Source organism: Pan troglodytes, chromosome 8, assembly GCF_028858775.2.
Source record: "Pan troglodytes isolate AG18354 chromosome 8, NHGRI_mPanTro3-v2.0_pri, whole genome shotgun sequence".
Classification (NCBI taxonomy): domain Eukaryota; kingdom Metazoa; phylum Chordata; class Mammalia; order Primates; family Hominidae; genus Pan; species Pan troglodytes.
The window spans coordinates 20,351,275-20,362,719 of NC_072406.2; the positions used below are offsets into that span (position 1 = coordinate 20,351,275).

At 42.7% G+C, this 11,445-nt stretch overlaps 1 long non-coding RNA gene across 3 annotated transcripts in view; it reads right to left on the minus strand.

The window, feature by feature from the left end:
- Nucleotides 1–11,172, minus strand: part of LOC134807129 (uncharacterized) — a 76,979-nt gene extending 65,807 nt beyond the window's left edge. The window contains exon 1 of one of the 3 annotated variants that reach the window (XR_010146785.1): nt 10,764–11,103. This is a non-coding gene — a long non-coding RNA (uncharacterized LOC134807129). Of the gene's footprint in view, nt 1–10,763 lie in introns of all 3 variants that reach the window. The other 2 variants (XR_010146783.1, XR_010146787.1) reach the window with 2 other exon arrangements.
- Between the last annotated feature and the right edge of the window lie 273 nt (nt 11,173–11,445).

Consider the following 11,445-nt stretch of genomic DNA (forward strand, 5'->3'; position numbering starts at 1 on the left):
CAACAAGAATTATGAGTAAATTTAAAGGTAATGACCTAGATCTTTCTATTATGCTGCTAAAGAGTCTATTTAACTTATGTGGTATAATTTCAATCATTTAAATTTTGTATAATTTAGAGGTAGCTATATCTGATTAATTTATAGTGATTATTTTTCTGAACGTGGCTTTTAATTTTTTTTTCTTTTTTTTTCAGGTCTCAGAGTATAATGTGACTTTTTAATAACATCTCAGCAAACTTGCATTTCTTGCTAATATTTCATCTGCATATAAAGATTATCTTGCACATAGGGCCTTAAGATAATAAACCGGATGCAGAATAACCTATTTTGAACAGATGATAAAATTTTTCTAAAAAAAGGGGTTTGTGAATATAATTGTTTGAGAGAGAACCACATACTGTAATTCAAAGTTATAGTGGTGATACGTCTGCACTGGAATGAGGTCAAAGTTCACATATTCATAAGATTCCACGTACTAAAAGGCTAGTTTAAAAGCTGCTGAAAAATATGGATTTTAAAATAATTTATTTTTATACATTTTGATCTATGAACTGTGATTTCTAACACCATAGGGTAGTGAGAGATTGGATTAGGAGTAGCAGGGGGGAGGGGGCAGAGTTGGGGAAGGGAAGGGAAGAGGAGAAGAAAGGCAAATGGACTTGCCTGGCGCTCTCACAACTACTCGAGTAGAAACTGCCCTTAAGACCCTTGCAGGGATTCCAAAAGACAGAAGCTCTGAGAGTGAGCCACGGAACCCACGCCATGCAGAACATGCTTGTCAGACTAGCGGCTCCTTGATAAGAAGCCACCAGAGCCCCTCCAACTGGCCCCGGCATAAGGTGATGCGTATGTGCCAGGCACGAAGGGCGCAGTGGTCCTGCTGCGTTTGCCTACAGGGGCAGTGGCATTTGCCATCAAGATGGCCTTCGGTCTGTGTTTTTTAGGCCACTTCTTCCTTTTTATCATTCTTAGTCTGATTCTTACCTATGGTGAATCAAGGTACTTAAATTTATTGGGAAAATGATTTCAGTATAACAAGTAAAAATTTCAGGAAGTTACCAATACAGGCCTCCTCCTCTTCCTCATTTGCCTCCTCATCTTCCTCCTCTTCCTCCCTTTTCCTCCTCCTCCTCCACCTTTTCCACCTCCTCCTCCTCCACCTCTTCCTCTTCCTCCTCCTCCTCCTCCACCTCTTCCTCTTCCTCCTCCTCCTCTTCCTCCTCCTCCTCTTCTTCCTCCTCCTCCACCTTTCTCTTCCTCCACCTCTTCCTCTTCTTCCGCCTCCACCTCCTCCTTCTCCTCATCCTGCTCTTCTTCCTCCTTCCTCTCCTTTTTTGTCTCCTTCTTTTCCTCTTTGTTCTCCTCCTCTTTCCCCTCCTCCTCTTCCTCCTGCTCTTCCCCCTCCTTCTCTTCCTCCTGCTCTTTCCCCTCCTCCTCTTCCTCCTGCTCTTCCCCCTCCTTCTCCCTCTCCTCTTCTTCCTTCTCCACTTCTTTCTTCTTCATCTCCTCCTCTTTCTTTTAAACTCTTTGCCCTGAGAACATGTTACTCAGAGGCAGTGGGTTCAGTCTCCCTGGATGGACAGGGCACTTGAGCCTTGTTTCTGATCCTTGCTAGGGGGAAGGGAATGGCTCTGGTCCTCAGCTGGTGGTTGCTCTCTTCCCCTCCTTCCCCTTCTTCTCTCCAGACATCTTTTCTCCCCCTTTCCTTTTTTTCCTCTTGTCTGTACCAGATGTCCATGACAAATCACCCCCAGGCTGTGTTTATTTTCACAAATAGGCATCACTCATCTGACCATCCCAAATAGGTTCATTTTTCTTTGCATTATCCTTACAATGATAACCAGTTTAAATCCCCAGGAAGAAAGGACATCTGAGGTGTTATCCTTCCCTTAGTGACAGAGAGCTTACAAGGCATCTGCTTCTTTAGGAGCCTCATCATCAAACTTCCTCTGTGATCATCATACAGTTTCATAGAACAGATCCTGCAGGAGGAAGGTTTAGCTCAGCAACATCCCTTTCAACTCACAAAGATGGGCTACAGAGAAGGAGAGGCTGTGCCTAGCAGGGGAAATTGTGCGTCCTAAGGCCGGGGGTCCACGGCTGAGCCTGGAATCAGGACATGGACCATGAAAGGTTTGCAGGCCATGGGAAAGGGAGTGGTTCCTGTCCTAAGGGCAACATAAAGCCACTGGAGTATTTTAAGCAAGGAAACAGCATGACTAGCTCTGTATTTCATAAAGGTCCTGCTGGCCAGTGTGATCATGGAGAGATGGGAGGAAAGCCGGGGTGTTGGGGGGAGACCAGGAGTCTTGCTTGCATGGAGCTAAGAGCAGTGGACCTGGGGACAAGAGAATGGATTAAAACATGGTCCAGAGATAGGACAGGCAGGCTTGATGGTCAATTGGATGAGGGTGCTGAAGTAGACACAGCAACCATGAATGACTTCCAGGTCTCTGGCTTAGGCAGATTAACTGGTGGTGCCATTTGCTGAGATATGGAACATGAAAAGAAGGGCAGGTTTGGGGAAGAGAAGGGATGAATAGATATTGCACTTGTGCAGTTGAGGGGTCTGTGGGACATCCCACCAGAAGTAACTGGTCGGCAGCTGGAGCGAGAGTGTGGGGTTCATGAGAGAGCTGGGATGGTCCCTGAAGCTCTGGTATTGATGAGTTCTGAGTGTGTGAGATGAAAAGAGTTACTTATTAATAGATAGGCCCTGGAGGAGGTCAATATTTAACAGATGGACAGAGAGGCAGGAAGGCCTACATGGGTTACCAAACATGAGCATCTGGGGGGCTTAGGGGGCTAAAATCCCACGCAGGGGTATTATCTCTGAAACCAAGGGAAAATCATGTTTTGACAAGAAAAGTAAGTTTAACAAATTTGACTGAGAGGAAAGGTAAGACAAGGACTGAAAGTGATGAAGTGGTCGTTTATAACCTGGACAAGAGGCTCATGCCTGTAATCCCAGCACTTTGGGAGGTGGAGGCAGGCAGATCACCTGAGGTCAGGAATTCAAGACCAGCTTGGCCAATGTGGTGAAACCCAGCTCTACTAAAAATACAAAAATTAGCTGGGTATGGTACCATGCACCTGTAATCCCAGCTACTCAGAAGGCTGAGGCAGGAGAATCGCTTGAACTTAGGATGCAGAGGTTGCAGTGAGCTGAGACTGCTCCACGGCACTCCAGCCTGGGCAACAGAGTGAGACTCCATCTCAAAACAAACAAACAAACAAAATAATAATAACCTGGGCAAGAGAAGTTTCATTGAGGTGGAGGGGCAGATGTTGGGGGATTTAGGATGGGGGCCAGATTGTGGCAGACTAAGAAGGATGTAGCAAGATGAGCCCATGCAAATTGTGACTTCAAAGTGGAGCAGAGACTCCAGAAAGTAGATAGAAGATGAGGCTGGGTTGAGGGAGATTTAAAAAAAAAAAAAAATAGAGGCTGGGCACGGTGGCTCATGCCTGTAATCCCAGCACTTTGAGAGGCTGAGGCAGGAAGATCTTTTGAGCACAGGAGTTCGAGACCATCCTGGGCAACATGGTAAAACCCCATCTCTAAAAAAATACAAAAATTAGCCCGGTGTGGTGGTGCATGCGTGTGGTCCCAGCTACTCGGGAGGCTGAGGCAGGAGGATTGCTTGAGCCAGGGAGTTTGAGGCTGCAGTGAGTCAAGATGGCGCCACTGCACTCCAGCCTGGGCTACAGAATGAGACCCTGCCAAAAAAAAAAAAAAAAAAAAGAACATTTTAACTTGAACATTTTAAAAGATAATGGAAAGATGCTGGGAGAGGAAAGATGTGAAGTTCAGAAGAGAGGCTCTTCTCGATGAGGCAGAAGGTGCAGGTGGACGGCTTCCTCAGAGGGGGCGGGACACCTTGTCTGTCGTCACAGAAAGGAAGAAGGAAATAGGAGGGATGCAGCTGCAAGCCTGGGTGTTGTTCCATGGCAGGAAGTCGAGGGGGCTCGGGGCCTTTATTTACTCTGGAAAACAGAAATCAAGACAGTCACCCAAGAGCAGGGAGACTGTGGCCTGGCTGGAGCCCTGTGGCGGGAAGGAGAGGCCCAGGATGTGGCTGGAGGCCTGTGGAGGGAAGGAGAGGCCCAGGATGTGGCTGGAGGCCTGTGGGGGGAAGGAGAGGCCCAGGATGTGGCTGGAGGCCTGTGGGGGGAAGGAGAGGCCCAGGATGTGGCTGGAGGCCTGTGGGGGGAAGGAGAGGCCCAGGATGTGGCTGGAGGCCTGTGGTGGGAAGGAGAGGCCCAGGATGTAGCTGGAGGCCTGTGGAGGGAGAGAGGGGCCCAGGGCATGGCTGGGGGCCTGTGGAGGGAAAGAAGGGGCCCAGGGTGTGGCTGGAGCCCTGTGGAGGGGAAGAGGGGGCCGAGGCCTGGCTGGAGGCCTGTGGAGGGAGAGAGAGGCCCGGGGCATGGCTGGAGCCCTGTGGTGGGAGAGAGAGGCTTGGGGCATGGCTGAAGGACTGTGGAGGGAGAGCAAGCTGAGCGTGGATGCAGGCACTGAGGAGGAAGCCTCCACCAGACTGCACAGCCAGGCTCTTCTGCAGCGCCCTTAGCCTTCCAGGCAGGAGCAGGTAGAAAGAAGGCTCCATCACGGGGTCCTGTGTGACAGGGAAACAAAGGGCCAGGGAGAGGTGCAGAGGGTAGTGGAAGTGGCTGATGATGGAAGCTATGCTGGAAATGGAAGGAAACCAGGATAGGAAGGAACTCAGAAATAAGAAGAAAGCAAAGGTCTCAGAAGATGGCAGGTCCCACTGAAGCTGAAGAACCAACTGTGGAGGCTGGCAAGAGTGCAGCCAATAAGATCTGAGGGAAGAGACAAAGATCAGAAAAATGCATGTGAGAGTGGAGGGAGGGAGTAAAGGAAAGTGAGTGCCCAGAGGTGCAGACTGTCACGTCATGTGAGTTACTGGCCTTCATTTTGGATTTGCACTTCTCCATGGCCAAGGGGTTTATGTGGTTGAAATGTCTAGCCAACCACGACAAAATGCACAAGTTACTGCAGAAGAGAGGCTTATTTTTCTGGTCCTGGAGTTAAAGACTTTCTGCCGTGGCTTCCCAGTGAGAGACTCCAGGCCCCGTGGTGGACAGGGTCCCATCCGCGCTGCAACATTGAAGTCATAGCCAGGTGGTTTTTAAACCAATCTTTATTAAAGCTCCTCTATGTAGTTTAATCCATAGAAAAAATTCCTTTGAATTGATTTTCATTCGCCTTTTACAGATGGGCAAACAGGCTCAGAGAGGTTAAAAACTTGGCAGGCTGGTGAATGGCAGCTTGAGAATTAAACACAGACCTTGTGCCCACAGGTTTACAGCTCTGTCCGTTGCTGCTGCCCTCAAGGCCTTCAATCAATGATTTGTTCAGCCTCTATATTTTTATGATTATTATTTTAAAATAGACCTTATTTTTAGAGCAGCTTTATGTTCACAGCAAAATTGAGAAGAGGGTACAGAGATTTTCCCTATACCTCCTCCCTCCACATATGCACAGCCTCCTCCAACTATCAACGTCCCTACCAGGGTGGCACATTTTTTACAATTAATGAACCTACATTGGCACATCACCATCACCCAAAGGCCAGTTTGCACTATGATTCATTCTTGGTGTTGTAAATCCTATGGGTTTGGACAGATGTCTAAGGACATGTAATCCCCATTACGGTATCACACACAGTAGTTTCACTGCCCTGAAAATCCTCTCCCTATTCATCCCTCCTCCTCACCAACTGATATGGTTTGGCTGTGCTCCCACCCAAATCTCACCTTGAATTGCAATAATCCCCATGCATCAAGGGCAGGCCTGGTAGAGATAACTCAATCATGGGGGCAGTTTCCCCAACAGGCTTCTCATGGTAGTGAACAAGTCTTATGAGATCTGATTGTTTTATAAATGGGAGTTCCCCTGCACAAGCTCTCTCTTGCCTGCCACCATGTAAGACGTGACTTTGCTCCTCCTTTGCCTTACGCCATGATGGTGAGGCCTACCCAGCAATGTGGAACCACGAGTCCGTTAAACCTCTGTCCTTTATAAATTACACAGTCTCAGGTATGTCTTTATTAGCAGCATGAGAACAGACTAACACACCAGCTCCTGGCAACCCCTGATCTTTTTACTCTCTCCATAGTTTTGCCTTTTCCAGAATGTCATATAGTTGGATTCATATGGCATATAGCTTTTTCAAATGAGCTTCTTTCACTTAGTAATATGTATTTAAGTTTCCTTCATGTCTTTTCATGGCTTGATAGTTCATTCCTTTTTTAGCACTGAATCATATTCCACTGTCTGGATGTTCCATAGTTTATTTATCCATGCGCTTACAGAAGGACATCTTGATTGCTTCCAAGTTTAGCAATTATGAATAAAGCTGCCACAAACATTGGTGTGCATGGTTTTGTATGGACATAGATTTTCAACTCCTTGGGGTAAATAGTGTAAGAGTTGAAGAAAGAAGAAACACAGAAAGTGGCTCAATAGTCAAAGACAGTTTTATTTTGGAGAATAAACCTGAGAAGGGCTTCTGGCCAATTTCAGTTAGGAGTGCTCTCTCTTACAGACTAAGGGTATTTAAGGGCTTTAGGGAGGGGGAGCTTATCGCAGGCTCAGAATGTTTCTGTGTGAAGGAGAGTTTTATTGTAGGTTTGGAAGGTCTCTCGTTGGAGTTGGGGTTATCTCGGGGTTGGCATGTTTCTGGTCGGAGCAGGGGTTTTCTAAGGGTTGAAATGTTTCTGGTCATACTGACATTAGCCATTAGGCTGATGTTTTGGGGCTGGATTTAGGGGAACTTAAAATGGCAGTGTTTGTCCAAGATGGCGATGCTCCTGCTCTGTCAAATAGGAAGGGGCACAATTGCTGGATCCCATGGTAACTGTATATTTAGCTTGGTGAGAAACTGCCAAACTGTCTCCAAAGTGGCTGCACCATTTCGCATTCCCAGCAGCAGTGAATGAGAGTTCCTGTTGCTCCACCTCCTCACCAGCAATTTATGTTGTCAGTGCTCTGGATTTTGGCCATTCTAACAGGTATAATATAATAGTGTGTAGTGGGAACTCACTGTTGTTTTATATGTATTTCCATGATGATATATGAGGAGGAGCATCTTTTCATATGTTTCTTTGCCATCTGTGTGCTTTCTTTGGTGAGGTGTCTGTTCAGATATTTTGTCCATTTTTAACCAGGTTTTTTATTCTCTTATAGTTGAATTATAAGAATTCTTTGTATATTTTGGATAATGATTCTTTATTAGATGTGACTTTTGCTATGTTTTCTCCCAGTCTGTGGCTTGTCTTCTCATTCTTTTGACAGTGTCTTTCTCAAAGTACAAGTTTTAGTTTTAATGAAATTCAGCTTCTCAGTTACTTCTTTCATAGATCATGCCTTTGATGTTATATCTAAAATGTCATCACCAAACCCAAGGTCATCTAGATTTTCTCCTATTTTTTATGGTTTTGCTTTTACATTTAGGGTCTATGATCCATTTTGAATTACTTTCACACAGGATGTATCGTCTGTGTCTATATTCTTTTTCTAAAAAACGTGTGGATGTCCAGTTTTTCCTGTAACATTTACTGAAAAGACTAGTGCAGTGTTCTGATTTTTTAAATACCTTTTTCCAGAAGATTTCCTCCACTTTAGTCAAGCAAGGACATAACACCAACACACAGTTCCGGAAAAGCTGTTTTCTGCAGATAAGGCTAAACGGCATGATCTAATTATGTCTGATGTTCTGGGTCTGTCCTGGGATAAAATCTAGAGTATTGGTTCCCCAGACTGTACCACTGATTAAAATCATCTGGCACACATCACTCCTGGCTCTGCTTCTGTGTTCTGCCTCTTCGCCGTGTTTCCAAGATCTACTCCTATTCCAAGGTCTTGAACACCATCTACTCACTCCTCAGTGACTTCAGCTGCACATAGACGCCTAGGACAGTGCTTGCCTTTATCACTCACATAGTATAGAATGTTTCATGATACTTGAAGCACAAACTCCTCTCTCTCCTACTGGAAAAGATAACTATCTCTCCTACTCAACTATGTTTCTTGGTGGCAAGGACAATATCATTAATTCTTTGTATTCAATACAATTCTTAGTACAGAACACACACCTTAATACAGCAGTCCCCAACCTTTTTGGCACCAGGGACTGGTTTTGTGGAAGACAATTTTTCCACAGACAGTGGAGGGGAGATGGTTTCGGGATGATTCAAGTGCATTACATTTATTGTGCACTTTATTTCTACTGTTATTACCTTGTAATATATATAATGAAATAATCATACAACTCATCATCATGTAGAATCAGTGGGAGCCCTGAGCTTGTTTTCCTGCAACTAGACAGTCCCATCTGGGGGTGATGGGAGACAGCAACAGATCAACAGGCATTAGATTCTCATAAGGAGTGCACAACCTAGACCACTCACATGTGCAGTTCACGAATAGGGTTTGCTCTTGTATGGGAATCTAATGCTCCTGCTGATTAGGTAGGAGGTGCAGGTGGACAGCTTCCTCAGAGGGATAAGGGCAACTTGTCCGTTGTCACAGAAAGGAAGAAAGAAATAGGAGGGACGCAGCTGCAAGCCCGTGTGTTGTTCCATGGCAGGAAGTCGAGGAGGGTCTCAGGGACAGGAGGCGGAGCTCAGGCGGTAACATGAGTGATGGAGAGTGGCTGTAAATACAGATGAAGCTCTCTCCCCACTCACCTCCTGCTGGGTAGCTCAGTTCCTAACAGGCCACCTGTCCGGTAGTGGTTCATGGTTCAGGAGTTGGGGACCCCTAATACATGCTTGTTAGTTAATTGATTGATTGGGAAAGTTCTCGTGAAAAAGAATGAGTGAGAAGCTGCTGACCTGTGAAAACCTTTGTACTAACATGATCTTTTAAATACCACAAAGGAAACTGTGACTTTATCAAAGCAATTAAATCCAAATTCTTTTTCTTGGTAAATGTGTTACTTTGCAAATGTCAAATGTGCAACCAGGAAGTTGTCAAACAAAAATGTGTTTGCTTCAATGTATATTTAGTGTGTATATATACACATGTATGCATATATATGTGCTTGTATATGTATATACATGTTTGTATATGTATATACATATATTTATATATGTATATACATGTTTGTATATGTACATATATTTATATATGTATATACATGTTTGTATATGTACATATATTTATATATGTATATACATGTTTGTATATGTACATATATTTATATATGTATATACATGTTTGTATATGTACATATATTTATATATGTATATACATGTTTGTATATGTACATATATTTATATACATGTTTCTATATGTATATACATATATTTCTATATGTATATACATATATTTCTATATGTATATACATATATTTCTATATGTATATACATATATTTCTATATGTATATACATATATTTCTATATGTATATACATATATTTCTATATGTATATACATATATTTCTATATGTATATACATATATTTCTATATGTATATACATATATTTCTATATGTATATACATATATTTCTATATGTATATACATATATTTCTATATGTATATACATATATTTCTATATGTATATACATATATTTCTATATGTATATACATATATTTCTATATGTATATACATATATTTCTATATGTATATACATATATTTCTATATGTATATACATATATTTCTATATGTATATACATATATTTCTATATGTATATACATATATTTCTATATGTATATACATATATTTCTATATGTATATACATATATTTCTATATGTATATACATATATTTCTATATGTATATACATATATTTCTATATGTATATACATATATTTCTATATGTATATACATATATTTCTATATGTATATACATATATTTCTATATGTATATACATATATTTCTATATGTATGCATGTGTATAGACTAGAAAAATATTAATCCTTGCAATTTTTCATTTATAAATCATTACCCTAGTAATTACCCTAGTAATGATTTATAAATTAGTCCAATTTTCAAAGTTAAATATGTGAACTTAATGGGTACCATTCATTTACTCACAAATATTGAATGAGGTTAGTACAAGACTGGCATGGACCCTCTTCTCAAGACCCATTTAAAGGATGTTGCTATCATAGAAATGTATTTGGAAGTCATTAATACAAAATCAAAAGAAAGCCTTTGAAGTGTATTTTTTGTCTATTCAGAAAACCTGTCTGACAATTTTTTTAAATGCACACGTCCCATCCTCACCAGGTTATTTTCCCTTCTGGCCTAGCCCAGCACTGTTTGTTTAGTGTTACGCATATCCCTGGACTATTTAACACAGCTCCTGCTCAGTATAATGTCTTGTTTCCTGTGTGCAGATAAATGCACCACTTTTTAACAACATGTTGTTGTAGCATTAGAGATTTCCAGCTTCAACAATGTAAGTTTTTTTTTCCCCCCATGTAGCCAGGAACTGGATCAATAAAGTAAAAGTATAATGACTTTCCCTGCTTTATTTTAGTAGGTTATCTGATACTATTTGCTTTTTCAGTGTTAGTCAATATTGGTGTCTCCAGGGAGGAGGAGCTGATATCTCTTCCCTAAATCCATTTCTCCACAATCTTAAATTAAAAGGATAAGACAAAGCCAAGACAAAGGACATGGACTGGTGCTGCGGATTTTTTAAGTGGTTCTCAAACAAATGATAGGTCTGCCTAATTTCCAGCATGGTAATGTCCTTTGCGATGACTGGGAGCTGTGGGGAGCTTACCTCCTATCTGGTGCTCATGGCTGTGTGGCTGATCAGGGCTGGGCTTTGAAGAGGAGTAACGCAGGGTCTATCTTGTAGAGGGCAACGTGGCCACAGGGCTCCACTGAGACTCTGCAACTCCTCCTTGCTGACAGCTCAGGAACAGATTTGAAAGCTCAGGCACAATAAATTCCAGTGCATTCTCAGGCAGGAGAAAAAAAGGAAGTTCTGCTCACATCCTGGTTTTCTCTTTAATAAACCCTGTAACAAGTTTATCACATTGTGGGGACGACAAACGTTTCCTTTCCCCCGTTTAGAAAACTTCTGCTCCTTCCCTCTTTTCCTCTCTCCTGGTTTCTACAATGCTGATGTCAGAGGGTGAAGACCCTCAAAGGAAAATTTGGAGTTGCCTGGTAATGATTGAGAAAATGAGATTCCACGTGAAAGAATTACCCTCTCATCCTGTTTCTTTGGGCTTCTAGGCTTAAGTGTGGGTGGGCTCTTCAGCCTCCAGGTGGGACTGCGTTCACCTTCACCACAACAACAGCCTTCAAGAATGCTTGTCAAGGGACTTCTCATCAACAATTACAAATCAAAGGGTTTTCCAGCAGGCATTAGCTGTATTTTTGTATGAATAAACCTCATGCTGTGACCATGGTCCTTGTCTGGGCTCTCATTTTGTGTATGGGGAGACTGAGGCACA